This window comes from Rhinatrema bivittatum, chromosome 3, assembly GCF_901001135.1.
Source record: "Rhinatrema bivittatum chromosome 3, aRhiBiv1.1, whole genome shotgun sequence".
NCBI lineage: Eukaryota > Metazoa > Chordata > Amphibia > Gymnophiona > Rhinatrematidae > Rhinatrema > Rhinatrema bivittatum.
The window spans coordinates 103,245,998-103,269,872 of NC_042617.1; the positions used below are offsets into that span (position 1 = coordinate 103,245,998).

A 23,875-nucleotide genomic window follows, 5' to 3' on the forward strand; every position below is an offset into this window, starting at 1 on the left:
GAGGCGAGTGATTCTTTTAAGGTCATTCAGTAAGAGAGATGGCTAAGGAAATCAAATTGCAGTGTTTAGGTATCATAGCTCTATGCTTTAAGCAATAGATGGACAATACCAGACCTTGGTAAATTGGCTGAAATTATGTTATGCTTATTACATCAGCCCCTTTTATGCTGCCAGAACTTGTTACACTTTCAGCACTTTGTTATACTAGTAACTCCTTTATACTGCCAGCATTGGGTTATACTCCTGACTTCTTTAGCACTGCCTGAACCTTCTTGCACTGTCAGTCCTTGTTGTACTGGTAATATTGTGGTGTATTATACGCCCAATTAATACTAAAAGAATCTTTTTACACTTCCAGGCCCAGTTACAGTGACAGAAACTTTTAGACTGCCAGGTCTTGTTAACACTGACAGAATCTTCTTACGCTCCCACGCTCAGCTATGGTGACAATGGGGTGGATATTTAAAGGCCAGACCCGCCCCTCCCCGCCCCCCGGATCACCCCATTTCTTTGGCCCGGCACTTCTGTGCGAAACTGGGCCCCCTTTGAAAATACGCACAAGGCCCGGCCACACACGTAACCCCCATTTTTTTACGCACGTGGCCGATTTAAAAATTCAGCTGAATCTTTTACACTGCCAGGCCTTGTTACACTGACAGAATCTTCTTACACTGCCACGCCCAGCTATGGTGACAGAATCTTTTTACGGTGACAGAATCTTCTTACACTGCCACGCCCAGCTATGGTGACGGAATCTTTTTACACTGACAGACTCTTCTTACACTGCCACGCCCAGCTATGGTGACAGAATCTTTTTACACTGACAGACTCTTCTTACACTGCCACGCCCAGCTATGGTGACAGAATCTTTTTACACTGACAGACTCTTCTTACACTGCCACGCCCAGCTATGGTGACAGAATCTTTTTACGGTGACACAATCTTCTTACACTGCCACGCCCAGCTATGGTGACGGAATCTTTTTACACTGACAGACTCTTCTTACACTGCCACGCCCAGCTATGGTGACAGAATCTTTTTACGGTGACAGAATCTTCTTACACTGCCACGCCCAGCTATGGTGACAGAATCTTTTTACACTGACAGAATCTTCTTACACTGCCACGCCCAGCTATGGTGACAGAATCTTTTTACACTGACAGAATCTTCTTACACTGCCACGCCCAGCTATGGTGACAGAATCTTTTTACACTGACAGACTCTTCTTACACTGCCACGCCCAGCTATGGTGACAGAATCTTTTTACGGTGACAGACTCTTCTTACACTGCCACGCCCAGCTATGGTGACGGAATCTTTTTACACTGACAGACTCTTCTTACACTGCCACGCCCAGCTATGGTGACAGAATCTTTTTACACTGACAGAATCTTCTTACACTGCCACGCCCAGCTATGGTGACAGAATCTTTTTACACTGACAGACTCTTCTTACACTGCCACGCCCAGCTATGGTGACAGAATCTTTTTACGGTGACACAATCTTCTTACACTGCCACACCCAGCTATGGTGACGGAATCTTTTTACACTGACAGAATCTTCTTACACTGCCACGCCCAGCTATGGTGACAGAATCTTTTTACACTGACAGAATCTTCTTACACTGCCACGCCCAGCTATGGTGACAGAATCTTTTTACACTGACAGACTCTTCTTACACTGCCACGCCCAGCTATGGTGACAGAATCTTTTTACGGTGACACAATCTTCTTACACTGCCACACCCAGCTATGGTGACGGAATCTTTTTACACTGACAGAATCTTCTTACACTGCCACGCCCAGCTATGGTGACAGAATCTTTTTACACTGACAGAATCTTCTTACACTGCCACGCCCAGCTATGGTGACAGAATCTTTTTACACTGACAGACTCTTCTTACACTGCCACGCTCAGCTATGGTGACAGAATCTTTTTACACTGACAGAATCTTCTTACACTGCCACGCCCAGCTATGGTGACAGAATCTTTTTACACTGACAGATTCTTCTTACACTGCCACGCCCAGCCATGGTGACGGAATATTTTTACGGTGACACAATCTTCTTACACTGCCACGCCCAGCTATGGTGACGGAATCTTTTTACACTGACAGACTCTTCTTACACTGCCACGCCCAGCTATGGTGACGGAATCTTTTTACACTGACAGAATCTTCTTACACTGCCACGCCCAGCTATGGTGACGGAATCTTTTTACACTGACAGACTCTTCTTACACTGCCACGCCCAGCTATGGTGACAGAATCTTTTTACACTGACAGACTCTTCTTTCACTGCCAGGCCCAGTTATAATGACAGTACCTTGTTACGGTGACAGAATCTTTTACACTGCCAGGCCTTGTACACGAAAAGATGTTTCTTACACTGTCAGGCCCAGTTATGCTTCCAGAATTTTCTTTCACTTTAAGCCTTCCTATGTTACATTGCCAGTACTTTCTCACATTTTTCACCACTTTTACCCCGACAGGATTTCTTACACTGACAGAATTATATTACATTGTCAGTGCCATGTTACAGTTACAGTGCCAGACCTTTTTACACTGCCAGCACCTACTGCCAGACCTTAGTTTTACAGAAATCACCATGGTTTCTATTAAGCAATAAACATGAAGCAATGCAAGACATCACACACGCACAAACCCTGAGACAGTTAATATCTTTTACAAAGACATCTGTTTTACTTATATTCATAAACATGTGGGTTATGAATCAAAAAAATGCTTCAGCTTTTATGTGAGTCAATGTATGTTATACAAATCAGAATCTACATACAAACTAGGGGCAAGTGATCATCCTAAAACCTGACTCAAAGTTGAGTTCTGAGTAATAAATATTTGCCTCAGATCATCAGATTTAAATTTGACCTGATTCAAGTCTGAATCTGCTTTTTGTTTTTGAGAGATTTTGCTACCATATTTACATGGATTCTTTGGATTTATGTCAATGTTTACAGATTCACAGTATTGAAGATTGTATTAATCAGCAGAATATTCCAATACCTGTGTGAAATTTTGAGTAGTTGTGTCTAAAATGCATCAAATAGAACCAGTCTAAGCGAATGTGCAGATTTGCCTCAAGCTGCAGATGGCTGGGATTTCTCCAAGATTATCAGCCTGTCCCAGTTCAACTTTGATGATCCAAATCTTCCTCCTTCCCAGTTTAGATGTAGCTTAGATACAATCAAAACCTGTTCTCAAATTCCAAATATAAACCCATCTATACACAGACTATGGCCCAATATGAGTAAAGTAATGCATTTATAAGCCAGCATACTATGTACAAAAACAGGTTTGGCTTACTCTTAAGCATGTATAATACAATGAAGTGATTGACATTTTTCCTGTTTGGACTCTTTAGCAGTATTATGCATGAAGTTACTTAAATTATTAAACATTTCTGGTCAAAGTGTTTGTCCTGGGCTTTGTGAATAAAATATACTGTAAATTCAACACAATCATTTCACAGATACAATTATAAGATTAGAAACATTGAGCTCTATATATTAACAGAACTACAAGTTGTGCTTTTTCCTTTCTCTTTTGAGTCTACAGAACAAGAGTGATTCCTTTTATTGAACCAACAAAACGATGTTGTAGATTACTTAGGTCCCTTTTTCAGCTGTCTTCTGAGTCCACGGAAGGATTGCAAGTAAACAACATTGTACATGTTTTTTGTAGTAACACACAGAGGCAATTTACTCTACATCATCTCACCTTCCACTTGCTGGCAACAGTTCCACTTATAGGTGTATACAGATCATATTGCTTTCTCCTCAGAGGGTCATGCAACTCATCTTTTCAAAGTACTACACCAGACCTTATATCTACGCAACCAGTCTAACACGCTTGCTAACCCAGACTAGGCACAAGGAATTTAAGAATCATCAACATTTGACACTCCTAACCAAATGGCTGCCTCGCCTTGCTCCCTGCACACACTCTCACTGCCCCCTCTCACCAAATAGTGGGGTGGCTCAGGGAAAGAAAGGATGATGCACTGGCTATCAGGAGGGCTGTTTTGGAAGCATGAGAAGACACGAGGTAGCGGTGGATACTTGAAGAGCGCAGGGTGAGATGGAAGTACATGAATAAGTGGTAGTAGTATGAAGGGGTGCATCAGTGGAAGCCAGATGGGTCAGACTTGCACTTATCCCATATGCCCCTTCCTTCCAATCTTACTTCATCTTTCACACACATACACTAGCACTACATATACTATACACATGCATACATATTTCTATATGCATATCCATTCATGCTTATATTACAAAACTTTACTGAAAATACATTTAAAAAATTAAGGGCCGGATTTTAAAAGGATTACGTGCGTAAATCCTCTGGATTTATGCGCACCAGGCCTATTTTAAAAAGGCCCAGCAGTGCACATAAAGCCCCGGGACACGTGTAAGTCCTGGGGCTTTACTAAAGGGGCGGTCCGGGGGCTGGGCAGGGCCAGAGGCCTCTGACAGAGCGGCCATTGCCACTGTGTTGGAGGATCGTGTGCCAAAGGCAGGCACAAAAGGTATGATAATTTTGGGAGGGTTAGAGTAGGGCTAGGGGGGGAAAGGTTAGGGGAAGGGGTGGGAAGCTTAGATTAGAGGGAAAGGAACAGGGAAAGGCAGCGCGGCTCAGTGCACGCAAGGTGCATAATTGTGCACTCCCTTGCGTGCGCCGACCACCAATTTTATAACATGCGCGTGCGCATTATAAAATTGGGTGTACATGTGCACATGCCAGTTAGCACGCGCACTTCTTTTAAAATTTACCCCTAAGATTTCATTTTTGCCCCTGACCCCAGGGTTCTGGTTCTCAGGTTAGATTGTTAGGTCCCTCTTGATGTCTCTTAAAAGGATGGGGGCTTCTTTCTTTCTTCTCCTTAGTCTCTGGTCCGTCCTCAGGCTATTCTCCCACCTATCAACCAACAGATACAGTATAAAATTGGCGCTACAGTCTTTAGAGTGATTTAATCTCCCGCCTCTCCATGGTGTAACATGTTACTACATGTATACTGTCCCTCACGTCAATTAAGATCTTCCCAGAGAGGAAGATCCATCGATACAGCATGCGTGGCTCAGTATAATGAGGGACTGTGCCTTCTCGGTTGCGGGCCCTATTTTCTGGAACTACCTGCCAGAGGGACTACGTCTGACAGACAGTGTAAACGCATTTAAGTCTTTGTTTAAAACATTTCTGTTTAAACAAGCAAACTTTTAATTTAGCCAGGAAGTTGTCTGTTTAAGAGCCAAGCAGCGCATGCATAATGAAGTTTGATTTATGCTTTATGATTTTTGACTTGTGAGGCCTAACATTTTTAAGCACTTTCTTTGTTCATCGCTTAGACTATATCACAAGCAATTCATAAATTTTATATTTAAATGGTTTTTATTGATTTTTCAAGACAAACAATACAAACATACTGAGGCGGGTGGGTTTCTGAACCTGCCCCTAAGTAAACCTCCACCAATGAGATTCAACAAAGAAGAAATACCCTCCCAACCTCCACCCCCTACCCTACCTCTGTGCAGCAAGTCCATAATGCATTGTATAGCGTGTGCCCAATCGTCATCGACATATCGTCCGAAAAAAGGGTTCACATGTTAATCATTGACAGTGAGGCTGCGAGCCTGAAGGGAAAGCGACTGAAGGTAGGGTTTCCACACCATGAGAAACTTCCGTCGACAGCGAGGAGCTGCTCGAGACGCCATGCCCTCCATTGTTGTCATCAGTGTTTAAACCATTCCGCCAGGCCCAAAAAGAAGGGGCTTCCGGGGATCTCCAACCGGAGAGGATCGTCTTTTTCCCCACCAGGCAACCCTTACGGAGAAGTAAGCGGGAGCCAGGATCTTGAATCCTTATCGGGGATATGCATCCAAAGAGTAGCCACAAAGGGGAAACTGGAAAAGCAACATCCAGTAAGTCGGCTAAGTAGGACGCCATGCGCCTCCAGAAACGCTGTATCGGTGTATGTGTCCAAAAAACATGGGACAGAGAGCCCTTGACATGTCCACAGCGGGTGCAAGCCGCCGACGGGGCTATAGCAAAATGAAAGGCCATTTGTGGCGACACATATGCCCGATTAAGAAATTTAAATTGTAGCTCCTGATAGTACATGCTATTCGAAATCCTGGCTATCCACCGAAAACATCCCCTCGGAATATACTGGGTCACTGCAAAGTCTCCGTCTTTGTTCCATCTGGCCTCCAACACCGAGCAAGTGTCCACTTCCGCTTTTCTACGCAAGGTCTTATAATACATAGATAAAGAGGGAGCTACAGTTTTCTCAAATTGAAACACCTGGTCTAGTGCATGATACACCATGGGATCTTTAGCCGCCATGGGTAGTGCCTGTATGTAGTGGCCGATTTGTAAATATGGGAAGGTATGTGTGCCCCAAACCATTAAGTGGTCAGAAATTCTTGAAATGGCAAAAGAAGCCCTTCTGATGTTAGCAAATGGCCCAAGTGTGTAATGCCCTATGATTTCCATAGCCTGAAGCTTGCTGATTGGGTTCCTGGACTAAAGTCTACGTTTCCCACTACAGAGAGGAAATATGCACAGTCTGTAGCAGCTTGGACAATCTCTGCCATGTTTGCTGCAGCAGGCGTATCAAAACCTTGTGAGTAAGAAAAGGGGAGAGGTGGGTCGAATTAGATTGTACCACACATGCTGGGGCCATCGGGTTCATTAGAGCCTTGTCCGCGTAGAGTGGGGTAAAGCCCGGCTTATCTACCAACCAATCCCAGACAATTCTCAAATTGCAAGCCAGATTGTACATAGCCACATCCGGTAATCCTAACCCCCCCCTTCCCCACCTGGCCTTCAGCCACGAGAGGGGCAGACGCGATTTCCCCCCTCCCTCCAAACAAAACATTGTAAGGCCATCTCTAATTTTTTGAGGTCTGCACGCCTTATTAGAGTGGGTTTGTTTTGAAGTAGGTAAAGCCATTTTGGTAACAAAATCATTTTAAACAAGTTAATTTGGCCACTTAGGGAGAGAGGGAGATGACCCCAATTGGCCAAACTATCGGTAGTCACTTGCAACAGTCGGGGAATATTTATTTGGTATAGATGCTCCGGGTCAGAAGGCAGTTGCACTCCCAATTAACTAATGTGATCGGTAGCCCACTGTAGCGGGACGTTATCTAGCCACATCTCTGGCATATCTGGGGGGTATGCCAAAGCCTAAGAATATCCCAAAATCCCAAATCACCTGTAGTAAGGCTGGTAAAGATTTCTGAGGATCTGTAATAAAAACCAACAGATCATCTGCAAAAGCCACACTTAAAAATATGCGCACCAAAACGAACTCCCCGCACCTCCCCCCCCCCCCCCCCCCAATCTTGTATGGTGAGCAGAAGGGGCTCCAATTGCAAAATAAACAGTAAGGGTGATAAGGGGCATCCCTGCCAAGTACCCCGAGCCACAACAAAGGGCTCAGATTGTGCTCCATTAGCAAGAGTAATTGCTTCAGGGTTTGAGTATAGTAACCTTATGGCCTGCAAGAAAAAACCTTGAAACCCCATTCTCCATAATATATTGAAAAGGTATCTCCACTCTACCCTATCAAACGCCTTTTCGGCATCGAAACTAACCGTGAGGTAGGGAGTGTCCATCTGCCGGCACATGGTCATGGCCATCTATACTCGTCTAATATTAGTGAGGGCATACCGTTGGCGTACAAAACACACTTGTTGATCCCCTACTAAAGTGGGAATAATACCCGCTAGTCTATCGGCTAAAATCTTGGCAAAAGTTTAATGTCAAAATTTAGGAGCGATATGGGGCGATAGGACTCTGGAAGATAGGGATCTTTACCTCCCTTAGGGATAAGGGTAATATGTGCTAAATTCACATGTGCTGGGAAGGCTCCTTACTTGATCAATGCTGTGAAACCCAAAGCTAGGGGGCCCGCCACCTGGTCACATAATTTAAAAAACTCTGCGGAGTAACCATCCGGACCTGGGGCTTTCAGGGGCTGGGCATGGTGGATAACTACTCAGACGTCTTCCTCTGTTATGGGTCGATTTAATTGTTCCCTCTGATCCACTGTTAAACTAGGAAGAGGCAACGTGGAACAAAACCTCTCGTAAACCTCCTCATTTCCCCCAGTGTAATAATTCTTAAAACTTTTCAGTATCGATGGAGTATCCCGAATTATCGTACCCGTAGTTGTCCTTAATGCCGGGATATACCTATGTGCACGGGCCGTTCGAATTAAGTTGGACATCATACTCCCTGTTTTGTTCGTGTATTGATAAAGGTGAAATTTGTAGTACAAAAAACTTTTCTTCGCACGCTGGTGCAGAAGAGAGTTTAGAGCCGCCTGCAGGGTACGATACTTCTCCCGGGCCTGAGGAGTAGCAGCTGAATGTAAATTCGCCTGGGCCTTGCACAACTGTGTGTTCAGCGCTATAATCCTCTTATTTAGGAGCTTTCTCCTATGGGACATGTACGAAATTATATCCCCCCTCAAGACCGCCTTTGCCGTGTACCAAAATAAAACTGGCTGAGAGATATGGGATTGATTCAGATTGACATAATCTGTCCACTTGGCATGGATATAATCACAAAACTGTGTGTCATTGGCCAAAAAGTAAGGGTACCGCCAAAATTTCGCCCCGGGTTGCCCTCCTGAAAACTGTATGTCTATCCAGATTGGTGCATGATCTGAGATCACTATGTTATCAATTACTGCGTCGTGAACTGTAGAAAATGTGTGACTACTAACAAGAAAGTAATCTAAGCGGGAGTGAGAGGCATGGGCTCTGGAGATATGGGTGAGGTCTCGTTCCATTGGATGTAAGATTCTCCAAACATCCATGAGATGTAGCTTGTCTTCTAGCAATTGAGGGCCCTTACCCAAGCCTGGTTCTTGCCGTCGGGAAGGGGAGGCATCTAACGTCCCATCTCTCACTGTGTTAAAGTCTCCTCCCACAATCAAAATATCAGTTAGGTATGGGAGCAGGTGAGAGTAAAGTTCACTAAAAAATCTAGCACAATAATTATTAGGAGCATATACAATGCAATACACAACTGTTTGGCCAAAGAGTTCTGTAACCAAAATAAGGTATCGCCCTTGTGGATCCGCTATTTCTTTGAGGATGGTTAAAGGTAACCGCTTATGTATTAAGATAGCTACTCCCGCTGACTTCAAGGAAGCAGCTGCAAATCTCACCTCCCCCACCCAGTCCTGCTTCAGTTTATGGTGTTCAGCTACGGAGAGATGAGTCTCTTGCAAATAAGCCACTTGGGCTTGTTTCCTCTTCAACTGTGCTAGCACTTTAGAACGCTTAATAGGCGAGTGCAACCCACAGACATTCCAGGAGACCACCCGAGTATAAGTACAAAGTACACTCATAGTTTAATAACAAAGATGAGAAAATGAATACCACCAAGGTCTCTCAGTATGGCCAGTGAAAGCCCTCCCAGCTAAAACTTCCACCCTCCACCCATCGGCTCCCCCTTCCATATACCAAAGTTGTAGATGACAAGGCGCAACAGAAATATTTAGCCACTTAGACTCACTCCACATCTTCCCTGACCTCCTCCCTCTTCTATCCCTCTCATACCCTAGCCCCCTATTCTCTTGTCCACCCCCCATCCTGTCTTCTTCCCTTAGCGCCCTTAACTGTTCCCTTTCCTTAACCCCCAAGTCATACTGACTTTTTTCACGAAACCTCTCCCTCTTCTTAACTCTTACGACCTCCTCCATGAGGTGTAGGAGTCACGTCACAATGTGTTCCAGGCCCCGCCCCACCCCTCCCTACATAAACTGTCAAATATCCATCCTGTTCTCTGGGTGACACCCCATGTATCCCTTAAGAGTCCTCCGCCACAGCTTACAATCAGGTCTATCCTGTAAAGTGCGGCCGCGTTTACCCTGCTCCTAAGCCGCGTTTTACTCACTTTCCGGCCGCGTTATCCCTTCCTGCGATCCCGAATCCACTATAACCTACTCCTACCGCGTCCTAAAATCCCCGGCCAACCCCTTCCGCACGCGGCATGGATATTGCATGCAAACGAGCGAATTAGCTATTCCCTAGCATCCCGTAACCCGCGCCCCGACTATCGCTATCTTTCCCTGCCGTTTTGTCGCGCGTTTAACCTGCAAACTTACCGCCTACCCTGACCCTGCGGTAGAGGCAGGGGTAAGGGTAGGTGGCAAGCTTTCCCCCAGCCCCCGCTCACCTGCCCCGGCCGCGATCGTGGGTGCCGGTCTCCGTGGCAGCCCCAGTCCTCTCCCCTTCTCCCGAAGCAAAAAAAAAAAAAGCGAGAAAAACGTTGCAGCCCCCCTCCGATGTCCGGAGGGGGCTGCAAAAAGTAAGTTGCTTCGCCGCTGTCAGTTCTTCCCTCCTCCCGGAGCTGCTTTTTCAGCCTTGCTCCGGGAGGAGGGGAGAATAGACACTGACAACGGCGAAGCGAAAAAAAACCAAAAGCAATTTTGGTTTTTTTTTTCAAAATTTTGGTTTTTTTTCCAAAAGCGACAATTTTGGGTTTTTTCCAAAAGCGACTTACTTTTGGGATCTGTCAAGATCCCAAAAGTAAGTCGCTTTTGGACGCCTGCACAACTTACTTTTTTTTGCAGCCATCAGCAGGAACACATGGCGATCGTGGCTCCGGTAGCTCCTCCCGACGAAGATGGCCGCCTGCACGGGGGAAAGCGTGCAATTGGCCGCTGAAGACGTGATGTCACGACGTTTGGCGTCACGGGATGTGACGCCATGTCTTGAGATCCACCTAAATGTGGGCTTTCCACTGAATAAATTGACCATTAATTAGAAACAGAGATAACTCTGTGGAATCGTACTCACAACGTTGCAGTTGGAAGTAATTTTGATTTCAGAGAGGGAACTCTTAGCTGCATTCTGAGACCGTCAAAAATACTAGAGGGAAGCTGGGTGAATCAACCCTATCCTAACAAAACCGGGATTGAGTAACCCATAAATGTGGTATATAATAAAAAGAAAAAAAAAAGAAAGCACTGTATTAAATCTAAAACAGATTAGCTTAACCACTATCTCAACAGCTGCAGCTTGTGAATCAGCATATTAACAAATAAAAAATATTCAGAGAATATTTTATTGTGCATAGCAAAATAAAACCACCAAAAGAATATTCTGCCATTCATGCGCATACAAAGAAGCGCACAAAGGAGCATGGGTGCTCCTTCGTGCGTATGACTGAGGCATGCACTCCTCTGTCATGGCACGCCTCCGGCGTCACGCGGGGATTTAATGGGGTCAGAGTCTATTGTCATCAGGGGCGGGGCTAAGCCTGGCAACCTGGAAGATAGCAGAGTAATACAGAAACTTGAAATCTGCAACAACACAGAGAGAACCAGGAGCAGGGGCAGAAGCAGCAGCAGAGTCTTCAACAGCAATAGGTAACACAGACACAGCAGATAATAGAATTATTATTCTTTCCCAACTTGGGAATGCTGGAACTCAAGAGTTAATGCTATCTGTAGAGAGAGAGAGTAAGGAGGAATTGTGAGCAGAAAGGGTCCATCCTCTCTTTTCTATGTGCCCCTGGGTGCCCGCTGAAGGATCTGTCCCGCCCAGGGGTTACGCCTGCATAAGTCGGCTTTGAAAATTAGGGCTGAAGTCCACTGTGCATGCAGCTATAAAATTTGCGTAAATGGTTTGAAAATTACCCCTATTAAGGCATATGCATTTTGTCAGGGCAGAACATTACACTTTCCTTAGGTTTTCTTCATATGTTCGATTACTATACCAATAGTTTCTCACAGGTCTGCATGTCTAGCTGATCAGGAGCTGCAAATGTCAGTGGGAACCACTAGAGGTCAGTAAAAGTTCAAGCACACAACATGATTTGTTTTTACACTGTAAACAAAGCTCAAGTTAAACAATGTACAGCTTTATCAGGGATACATTATAAATGATAAAATAAATTCCAGTTTCATGATACTAAAAAAAATAACAAAAACCTATTTCTTTCATTGTCCACTTCAAGACCTCTGCCCTTAATCCTTTCTCCGCTTACCATCAAACTCAATACTAATTTGTTGAATACAAACATATCATAAGATATGCCATACTGGGTCAGACTTAAGGGTTGATCAAGCCCAGTATCCTTTGTCCAACAGCGGCCAATCCAAGTCACAGGTACCTGGCAAGTACCTAAACATTAAGTAAATCATATGCTACTAATGCTGGCAACAATCAGTTGCTATTCCCTAATGATTAATAGCAGTTTATGGACTTCTCCCCAGAAACATATCCAACCCTTTTTTAAACCCAGCTACACTAGCTGCCTTAACCACATCCTCTGGCAACAAATTCCAGAACTTAATTGGATATTGAGTGAAAAAGAATTTTCTCCGATTTGTTTTAAATGTGCTACTTTCTAACTTAATGGCGTACCCCCTAGTCCTTGCATTATCCGAAAGGGTTAATAACCGTTTCACATTTACCTGTTCAAGTCCTTTTATGATTTTGTAGACCTCTATCATATCCCCCGTCAGCAGTCTCTTCTCCCAGCTGAACAGCCCTAACTCCTTTCCTCATAGGAGAACCATTCCATGCCCTTTATCTTTTTGGTTGCCCTTCTCTTTATTTTCCCCACTGCAACTATATCTTTTTTGAAATACAGTGACCAGGATTGCAAACAGTATTCAAGGTGTGCTCTAACCATTGAGCGATGCAGAGGCAATATGACATCCTCTGTTTATTTGCCATTCCTTCCCTATTATTCCTAACAATCTGTTTGCTTTTTTGATCACCGCAGCACACCGAGTCAACAATTTCAATGTAATATCAGTCATGATGCTCAGATCTTTTTCCTGGTTGGTAACTCCTAAGATAGAACCTAACATTGTGTAGCCACAGCATGGGTTACTTTTTCCTATTTGCATCACCTTGCACTTCTCCACATTAAATTTCATCTGACATATGGACACCCAATCTTTCAGCCTCGCAGGGTCCTCCTGCAATTTATCACAATCTAGACCAGGAGTTAACTTGCATGACCAAATTGGGGAAAAAAATTGTAAGTTGGCTAATATAGATTTTCACTGAGAAAATATCTGCATTTTATATTGGGAAATGAAGTATAAGATTCTAGTGCAAGTGTTATGGGAAGAGCCAGCTAGGAAAATTCAAATCAGCACAAGGACTGGGTGTTGATGTTTGAGGTAGTTGTGGATGGATCCTTGGGCTGGTGGCAGATGACCACGCCCCCAGGGGAAGATCCCGAGAGGGACCACCGGTTAGGCTCAGAGTATGGAGACAGACACTAGTTCTTTTATTAAACAGTATTTTGAACCACCAGAGGTGGCAGTAGTGAGCTGGAAGTGCCCGGCAGGGCTGTAGTCCCTCAGGTACTGGAAAAGCGATCCTGGATAACTGAGCTGTAGAGAAACTGAATATAGTGAGTAGGCGGGGTATGCAGAGTTCAGGAACAGAACCTTGATGGTAACACTCACACAATAGTCTCTAAGAAGTAGTCCAGGTGTTTCCCTGGAACCAGGCGCGAGTACCTGGTTCCAGGGAAAGCTCTGAGAGAGAGATGGTAACTCACTGGTGTAGTAGGTAGCGATGACTTCCAGGCAGAATAAGTATTCAGCAACCAGTCCGGGAACATGGGCCCTCGAGGAGCGAGTACCAGTTCCTGACTGTGACCTGAAAAACAAAGAGAGAGCGAGGCCTCCGAGGAGGCAGAGTAGCTAGGAGAGTGCGAAACCGGTCCTTTCTAACTCGTTAGTTAGCTATTTCTGAGACCTTATATATCCAGTACGGATGACGTCATCTCAGGGGGACGCCCCTGAGGTTCGCCCCACTGCTGGTACATCAGTCGGGGCCGCACGCGCGCCCTTAGGCTCTTGTGAATCATGGCGGATTGCAGCGTCGAGCCGCTCCAGGTACGCCGGAAGGAGACGGCAGAATGACGCCGCGGCAGCCAACCTTCCATTTGAGCAAGAGGGAGTCGCCAAGGAGATAAGGAGGGTGGAGTGGAGACGTCGAGCAGCGACGGTCGCAACACTGGGGGAGTCCCCCTTGGAGTTTGGTAAGGAGGGGCATATCTGTCCCTTTGGGTAATCTGAAAGGCTGGGAAAGGGAAACAAGGTTCCCAGGGGTGGGGCAGGCAATAATATTTCTAGATTTCTTGGAAGTTGGCACCCTGCTCCCTGGCTTTCCTCTTCTCTTGCATCTGCACCCCTGAAGGGGGATGGATGTGGGGAGGGCATACTCCTTTCCTCTCCCTCCCTTCTTATTCCTTTCCCCTCACCGCTTTCATTTACTTCTTCCCTCTTGCTCCCCCCACTCTTCTCTCATCCTACTTCCCTTCCTCCCCTCCTTTCCCTTCCTGTGCCTCCATCCCCTCCCTTCACTCACCCCTCTCACCACCTTCCCCCAGTAGCATACCGAGGAGATGGGAGAGGAGGGCCAAAATCCCCAGGTGCTGGGCTGTAGGGCTGATTGCCGGTCTGACAAGATCAGCAAGAGGAAGTACTGCCATGCATATTGCAAGTGCTCACTGTGCAGGCAGTGTAAGAGAGACGCGACAGGGCAGTGGTGAGAGGAGAATTAGGCACCTCCTTCTTTTTTAATCTGAGGGAGAGTGGAGTCAAAACAGAGGCTGGAAAATGGGGACAGATGCTGGGGGAGGTATAGGGGAGGCAGGAGGTAGTTGCTGGGACAGGGGGAAGATAATGAGGGAGGGAGAGGAAGAAGCAGCGAATGTGGAGGGGGGGGGGGTTAGGGGGCAGATTCTGTGGTAGGAGATGTCATGGGACAGGGAAAAAGAGGAAGAGGGAATGGAAAGAGGAAGGGGGTGGATACTGGGGACACAGGGATCGGGAGTGCAGGGATTCAGGCAGTATCCCGGAACTGGGTGGGAGAGCAGAAGAGAATCGAGACTCACAGATTGGCTGGAGATTGGGAGGAGACTGGGGGAGGCAGGTCTTGGGTGAGGACAGAGAAGGGTGGGAGATTGGGGATTAGCTGGAGAATGGAGACTAAGCTTGAGTGGAGACTGTGTGATTAGGTGGAGGTATGAGTAGAGTTGTGAAATGGGGGGGGGGGGGAGGGGGGGAAATGGTGTGTAGGACCTGAAGGGGCTAGGAGGCAGTAGAAAGGGACAGTGGCCTGTAATGTGGGTGAAATACAGAGGAAGAGAGATGAGAGGGTGGAAATGGAGGAGGTGAAAAAGGAAATTCTGAGGCTAAGTAGGGGATAAGAGACAAAAAAGGGGCTGGAGGCATGGGAGGGGATGAGTGATGGTGAAGGGATGAGAGGCAGAGGAAGTTAGATGAGGCCTGAGCAGAGGGTGAATAAGGTGCATGAAAGAGGGGAATAGAAGTCTGGAGAAAAATGAAAGACAAAAGGGGAAAATGGGAGAGCTGAGCAAGTGATAGTGGAAGATGGAAAGCTGGTAGGTAGGTGAAAAGTGAAATGAGGGTGAGAGCACTGGTGAAGGAGTAGGATCTAGCTATGGGTGGATAGAGAGGAACATGAGAGAAATGCAGAAAAAGATTGTGAGCCAAAATTGTCATCAATAAATGTAGGAGGCAGAAGGTAAAACAATATCTCACTGGGTAAAAATTACACAATATTCCCAACTCACTCGAGTACCATTTGAAATAATGGGAAATATTCATACAAGTAGTGGATGCCCACCTCAGCACCAGTAATCATCAAGCAGTATGGTTTAATATTGCAAATAGGCTCTGGAGAAGTCACACAAAGACCACAGTTTTGAACTTAAAAAAAAACAGACTTTGTAGAAATGGGGAAATATCTGGAGGCAGAACTTGAAGGCTGGGAGAGGTGGAACAACAGTGGGCCAAACTAAAAGGAGCGATTACAAAAGCAACAAATCTATATGTTAGAAAAGTAAACAAAAGTAAGAGAAATAAGAATCCAATCTGGTTCACAAAGGAAGTGGCTGAGTAATAAAAGCAAAAAAAAAAAAGCAGCTTTTAAGAAATATAAAGGATCCCAAAAAGTGGAACACAGGGAGGATTCTCTAGCGAAACTGAGGGAGATGAGAAAAGTAATCAAGAAAGCAAAGTCAGGCAGAGGAAAGGATTGCCAAGGAAATAAAGCGAGGTGACAAAACATTTTTCAGATATATCAGAGAAAGGAGAAAGGTCCATAGTGGTATAATGAAATTGAAAGGGGATAAGTATTACTGACCTCAGACAAGAACCCAGCCTCCCAACCTTCAGAAAAAGACTTAAGACCTGGCTGTTTAAACAAGCATTCCCGGACACCAACTAATTCTCTTACCATTAACCATATGTTGCCCAGCCAGCTCAACCCCTCTCCATGTAAATATCTATAACTAATGTTATAGCTAATGTAAATACCTATATCTAATGTTATCCTCTCCTTATTTTCTCTTCTCCCAGTTCTATCATCCTTGTTATTTGTAACTGCTTCCTTCCACACCTATAGGTTACTCAGTTGTTTATTGTACACCCCTGTTATATGTAAACCGGCATGATGTGACTGTGTCATGAATGCCATTATATAAAAATCTTAAATAAAAATAAATAAAATTATGACCCGAAGGCTTGAGGGCCTTCGGATCCTGTTACGAGCGCGACCTCCGGCAGCTGTTACGAGCCGAGGGCTTGGAGGCCTTCGGCTATTGTTACAAGTGCGGAGGCGTGGTCATTTCTAAAGCAGGTGATGAGAGCCCTTGGGCCACGGCATGACTCAGGGAGAAGCCCAAGACACACCGCGGGAGGTGAGCTGGTACATACACGGGTACGAGGAGCAGGACAAGGTTGAAGCGAAGTCAAGGAGACTGAGGTCTGACCCTCTACTGGACCTGCATGCCCCAGGATGACCAACAATGCAATGTTGATCAATGAACAGTCCTCTGACCATTCCAAGCCCTTTCGGACCTGCCGCTGGGTACAGCAAGAGGCGGCAGGCCGAACAGAGGACGAGGGCAGACGGAGTCCTTAAAACACAGAAGAGTTTGGACGAAGACTCAGGCAAGGACACTGTAGACGAAGGCAAGGATCAAAGCACTGGGTCAAGACTGCGACGCAGTGTGCCCTACACAGCCCACCCACGGGACTGGTCGCAGACCATGCTGGGCTCGAAGCAGACTCCAGGAGGGATAGTGGAAACTAGGGATGTGAATCGTTTTTTGACGATTTAAAACAATCGTCAGATATATTTTAAATCGTCAAAAATCGTTAGAGCCGCGATACAATAACAATTCCCCCGATTTATCGTCAAAAAATCGTAAATCGGGGGAGGGGGAGGGTGGGAAAACCGGCACACCAAAACAACCCTAAAACCCACCCCGACCCTTTAAAACAAATCCCCCACCCTCCCGAACCCCCCCAAAATGTTTTAAATTACCTGGGGTCCAGTGGGGGGTCCCGGCGCGATCTCCCGCTCTCGGGCCACGGCTGCGCTACCTTTGCCCTTACCATATGACAGGGCAAAGGTAGCGCCAGCGACATTTTGAATATTGGCAATACGGCGCGAGTGCAGGAGGTCGGTCCCGGACCCCCGCTGGACTTTTGGCAAGTCTTCTGGGGGTCAGGAGGCCCCCCCAAGCTGGCCAAAAGTCCCTGGGGGTCCAGCGGGGGTCCGGGAGCGATCTCCTACACTCGTGACGTCGGGTGTCAGGAACCAAAATGGCACCGGCGCTACCTTTGCCCTGTCATATGGTAAGGGCAAAGGGCCACCGGCGCCATTTCTATTAACGCAGCCGAGGCCCGAGAGCAGGAGATCGTGCCGGGACCCCCCCACTGGACCCCAGGTAATTTCAAACATTTTGGGGGGGTTCGGGAGGGTGGGGGATTTGTTTTAAAGGGTCGGGGTGGGTTTTAGGGTTGTTTTGGTGTGCCGGTTTTCCCGCCCTCCCCCGATTTATGATTTTTAACGATTTTTAAAAAAAACCAAACATGACGATCAGATTTCCCTCCCCCCCCCCCCCCAGCCAAAATCGATCATTAAGACGATCGATCACACGATTCACATCCCTAGTGGAAACTGATACCGGAACATGATTAAGATAGTGAAGAGGCCTGCACCGGGGTGTGCCCTACACAGTCCACCCATGGGACTGGTCATGGACCAGTCCGGTGCGAAGCAGGTTCAAAAAGAGTCCTGACATGAATGGACGCGAATCGCAATAGGCTCCGAAGACCGGGACAAGACTCAAGTACAGGATTCACAATTCTCAAGGATAAAACTTAGGACTGAAGCAGAAGTCTTTTGGAGGGTTGCACTGCAGAGATGAGGATGGCCTTTGTACCGTGAGGTGCCCTACACAGCCCACCTGTGGGACTGGTCACGGACCATGACAATGGCACACCAGGAAAGTGGACATCAAGGAACCAAGGCATGGAGGTGGAGGCAGAGGCGAAGGCAAAGGCGTCAGGAAGGACATCGGAGGTATAAACGAAGAACATCAGGAACATGAAGACATCTGAAGACACGGATGAAGGACATCGGGAACCTGAAGACATCTGGAGGCACGGACGAAGGACATCGGGAACATGAAGACATCTGGAGGCACGGACGAAGGACATCGGGAACATGAAGACAACTGGAGGCACGGACGAAGGACATCGGGAACATGAAGACGAAGCCGTCAAAGCAGGAGAAGACCACAGAGGACTTGGACCAGAGAGAAGACACAGACGACTGTGGAACCTGATCCGAAGGCCAGGAGTGAATGAAGAGAGGCCCTTAAGTAGGGCTAAAGCAGGAAGTTGTCAACAGGTGAAGTCCGGGGCATATCCGGCCGTGGGCCCTTTAAATATAGAGAAGAGGTGCGCGCTGGCGCCTAAAGCAGGAAGCAGCACTGTGGACAGAGACGCCCTGCAGCGCAGATGTGAAGGAGCAGGCAGGCTTCGGTGTGGCAACCAGGCCTCAAGCTGACATCTGAGCGGCAGCGGCTTTCCCCTACCACTCGAAGAAGAGGCTGACTTGCTGCTCCCTGCCACGAGAGGAGGTGGCTTGTGCGGCCTCCAGGTCACATGAAGAAGGCATCGGCGGCAGTCTTGTCGTGGAGGTCCCAGCATCGTGAAAGGTGAGAGGCCTGCTCGCAGAGAGTAGCTCCGCGGGCAGGGATCGTAACAATAAGGATCAATGGATGGAGAGAGATGAAGAATTAGAAGAAATATTAAACAAATACTTCAAGTTCAGTATTCACTAAGGAAAACCCTGGAGATGGACCTTCACTTGTTATCAAGACTGTAGAAGGGGGTAGTGTAGATGAAACTCCATTTACAGAAGATAAAGTATGGGAAGAGCTAAGAAAACTGAAAGTGGACAAAGCCATGGGGCCTGATGAGGTTCACCCCAGAATACTGAGGAAACCCAAAGATGTGCTGGTGGGTCCACTGTGTGACCTGTCAATAAATCCCTGGAAAAGGGTGTAGTATATAGTGACTGGAGAAGAGCAGTGGTGGTCCCACTTCACAAGAGTGGGAGCAGAGAAGAGGCTGGATACTACAGGTCGGTTGGCATCACCTCGGTGGTGGGAAAATGAATGGAGAATCTGCTGAAGGAAAGGATAGTGAATTATCTACAATCTGGTCAGTTGCTCAATCAGAAGCAGCATGGATTCACCATGGGAAGGTCCTGTCAGACGAATCTAATTGATTTCTTTGATTGGGTGACTAGAGAACTGAATCACGGAAGAGCACTCGATGTAATTTACTTGGATTTTAGTAAAGCTTTTGATAGTCCCACCTAGAAGACTCATCAATAAAATGAAAAGCTTGGGAGTCAGCTCCAAGGTGATGGCATGGATTACAAACTGGTTGGTGGATAGAAGACAACGGGTGATGGTAAATGGAACCTATTCTGAAGAAAGAATGGTGTTAAGTGGAGTGCCATAGGGATCTGTGTTGGGACTGGTTCTGTTCAACATCTTTGTGAGCGACCTTGCGGAAGGGATAGAAGGTAAAGTTTGTCTATTTGCGGATGATACTAAGATCTGCAACAGAGTGCACACACCAGAAGGAGTAGAGAGAATGAGACAGGATTTAAGGAAGCTGGAAGAGTGGTCAAAGATATGGCAGCTGGGATTCAATGCCAAGAAGTGCAGAGTCATGCATCTGGGGTAGGGGAGGGGGGGGGAGGGCTGATGTGCATGGTGCAGGAGAGAGTCCTTGGGATGATAGTGTCTAATGACCTGAAGTCGACGAAGCAGTGTGACACGGCGACAACCAAAGCCAGAAGAATGCTAAGCTGCATAGAGAGAGGAATATCTAGTAAGAAAAGGGAAGCGATAATCCCATTGTACAGGTCCTTGGTGAGGCTTCACCTGGAGTACTGTGTTCAGTTCTGGAGACCATATCTCAAAGGAGACAGAGACAGGATAGAGGCGGTCCAGAGAAGGGCAATCAAAATGGTGGGTTATCTCCATCAAATAACTTATGAGAAGAGGTTGAAGAACCTGAATATGTATACCCTGGAGGAGAGAAGGAGCAGGGATGATATGATACAGACCTTCAGATACTTGAAAGGTTTTAATGATCCGTGGTTGTCAACAAACCTTTTCCATTGGAAAGAATTTAGTAGAACCAGGGGTGACGATTTGAAACTCCAGGGAGGAAGACTTAGAACCAATGTCAGGAAATATTTCCTCATAGAGGGTGGTGGATGCCTGGAATGCCCTTCTGGAGGAAGTGGGGAAGACTAAAACTGTGAAGGATTTCAAAGAGGCATGGGATAAACACTGTGGATCCCTAAATGCTAGAGGATGGGAATAAATAATAAAGCTTGAGGATAACTTGCACGGAGTGGCAGTTACTACCCTTAAAATAAAATGTGGGGGTAACCTGCACGGAGTGGCAGTTACTACCTTGGCAAGCTTGCTGGGCAGACTAGATGGACCATTTTGGTCTTTTTCTGCCGTCATTACTAAGTTACTATATTAGAAAATTATTTCACTGAACAATATAAAAATTTTATTATTACAGCAGCTTAAAACTCATGTAAATACAAGCAATATCATTCTCATCACATTCATACATTAAAACATATCTTAAAGCCAAAAGATTCATGATATGAGTTACTAACCAAATGTGACAAGTGACACAAAAAATGTTAGATTACTATATATACGTACACATTTTTTACATCATTTTTCTTATAGAAAATAATTCACAATATTAGTACTTATATTTTAGATGTTATAAATATATTTTACAAAATTTGTTGCAAATGGTAAATAATCTCCCAAAAGCATACAAAGAAAGAAATGTTTCTCATAAATAACGGGCATCTCTCATCCCTCTACAAACAGTATTCCCCATTTCTCACTTAAAAGATGGTTATATCGCATCTACCACATAATCAAAAACAACTTCCATGGTATATCACATTAATATCTGACCTGTGTCTCACATCAACAAGCGTTCTCCCATTTATCATATAAATGTCCCGCCTTTAGTGTACTTGGGCAAATGTCTACTTGTCACATTAGTATCTCATCTATCATGTACTTAAACAATTTTCCCCTCATGTTCTTAAACATAGGCAAATTTCTCTATATCACATTAGTATCCCAGCATTCGTGTTCTTAAACTTGAACACATTTCACCATATCACATAGCTATCCCATCAATTGCCAGTTTGAACGATTTTCTCCTCATGAATATCCCCTAAACAAATTACCCCTACAAGGGACTCTCATTTCTCCTCGTCGGGCTTCTTTGGGAGGATAAATAACCACAAATCTTCTTTCACAATATATGGCACATTATATCGCTCATTATCACCTTTGCTGAAACCATACGTTACAGAAATGCGATTTCACACCAGAATATTTTTCCGCTTTTCAGAAAAACTAACCCTCCTCTACTGAAGACTAAATGCCATCATCTCCTGACGTGGGAGCGTACTGACACCTACGTGTTCGCGCTCAATCACTTACGCTCTCAACGAGTCAATGTTGTGATATGTGATATGTTAATGTGATATACCGAGGAAGTTGTTTTTGATTATGGGGTAGATGCAATATAACCATTTTTTAAGTGAGAAATGGGGAAACTGTTTGTAGAGGGATGAGAGATACCTGTTATTTATGAGAAACATTTCTTTCTTTGTATGCTTTTGGGAGATTATTTACCATTTGCAACAAATATTATAAAATATATTTATAACATATATATGTACTAATATTGTGAGTTATTTTATATAAGAAAAATAATGTTAAATGTGTACATGTATATAGTAATCTAACATTTTATGTGACACTTGTCACATTTGGTTAGTAACTGTGTGTTATCATGAACCTTTGGCTTTAAGATGTATTTTAATGTATGAATGTGGTGAGAGTGGTATTGCGTGTATTTATGTATGTTTTAAGCTGCTGTAATAATAAAATTTGTATATTGTTTGGAGAGAGAAGAACTCCAGAAGAAGACACCGAAAATGGAAAAGACACCTTGGAAAAGGACTTGGGGAAAGACTGACAAGGGGAAAGTGAAAGAGAGAAACCGTGATCAACCTGATTAGGAAAAAATAAAAGGATTATACCACAAAGGTACAAAAAAAATATTTTGAGTTTTTAGTGATTGGAATATGTCATTTTTGGGAAAATATATTTCTTATCTCATTGTATATTGCTCAGTCAGTGTAGGAGGAAATGCATTTCTATTTCTTTTTCTTCACAGTTCCAGGGCTCACAGTCTTGTTTCTCAGGCTTTCCATTCCAAGTTTTTGTTTTCATGTCTCTGTTTCTAATTTGAGATTCTTTATTCTATATTAGTTAAGGTTCAATCTATGAGTGTATCTGAGATAGAGTGTTTCTGCTAGTATATAGTTTCTATGAAAGGATCTGTAAAGATCTGTCATAGTTCAACTACAAGAAGGACAGAGGATAGGGGGCACAAATTCAAGCACTGGTCCCTAGGTGCCAGAGATCTAAAGTAAGCATCTACCCTCCACTCACTTCACTCATTCCTCTCAATTACTTCCTTCCCACTCACCACACTCTCCCCTCATTACTCCCATCCCTCCTTTCCTTCCCTTTACTCGCCTCTCATTCTCTCCCTTTCCTCTTACCCAATCCCTCCTTCATTCACTCCCTTCCCTCTATCACCCCAGTCCCCTTCCTCCCTTTATTTCCATCCCCTCACTTCACTCACCTTCATTTGCTCCTTTCCTTCTCATTCACCCACTCTCTTTTCCCTCTCCTTCCATTCTCTCCTTTCCTCTCACTTACCCCACACTCCTCCCTTCACTTCTCACACACCACTCTCCTCTCACACCCCTCTCATTCCCTTCCTCCTTTCCCTTCACTCGTTCATCTGCCTCTCTTAAGCGTGCAGGGCCTGATCTCTCTACTAGCAGCATCCTCCACTACCATGGGTTGGTGTCCTTCAACATGGCCTGTCCAGCACATCTTCTCAAGCTAGTAGGGCCTGGAAACCCTCACCAGCTTTTCTACTGCCAGAGGTAAAAACATTTCTCCATGAGCCAAATCCAGCCAAGTGAAAAAAATGTATGGGGGCCCGGCCAACAAGTTCTGCAGGCCACAGTTTGGGGACTCTTGCATTAGATGAAGAAATTATCATAATAGGCATCTCAGAAATTTGGTGGAAAAAGGACAATTAATAGGACACACTGATACCAGGATACAAAATATAGCAAAATGCCAAGACCAGATAGAAAAAAACTCCCTTCTCGATTGAAGTGGAGGACTTGCTTCCAATTTTTTAAAATCCTGATGTGAAGTTTTCAAATTTCCCCCAAGGACAATATATTTTAGATTACCAAACTTAGGGGATCATTTTCAAAAGGGATCGCGCGCGAAAAGTCCCTTTTTGCGTGCGATACCTAGATCGGGGCGGGTTCTGGGCGACGTCCGCACCGGAAGGGGAGGAGTCGGGCTGGCACCGGGG

At 45.3% G+C, this 23,875-nt stretch overlaps 1 long non-coding RNA gene across 1 annotated transcript in view; it reads left to right on the forward strand.

The window, feature by feature from the left end:
* Nucleotides 1–11,349: 11,349 nt before the first annotated feature.
* LOC115086983 overlaps nt 11,350–23,875 on the forward strand; it is a 29,207-nt gene continuing 16,681 nt past the window's right edge. The window contains exons 1-2 of the long non-coding RNA XR_003855380.1: nt 11,350–11,404; nt 11,771–11,823. This is a non-coding gene — a long non-coding RNA (uncharacterized LOC115086983). The remainder of the gene's footprint in view (nt 11,405–11,770; nt 11,824–23,875) is intronic.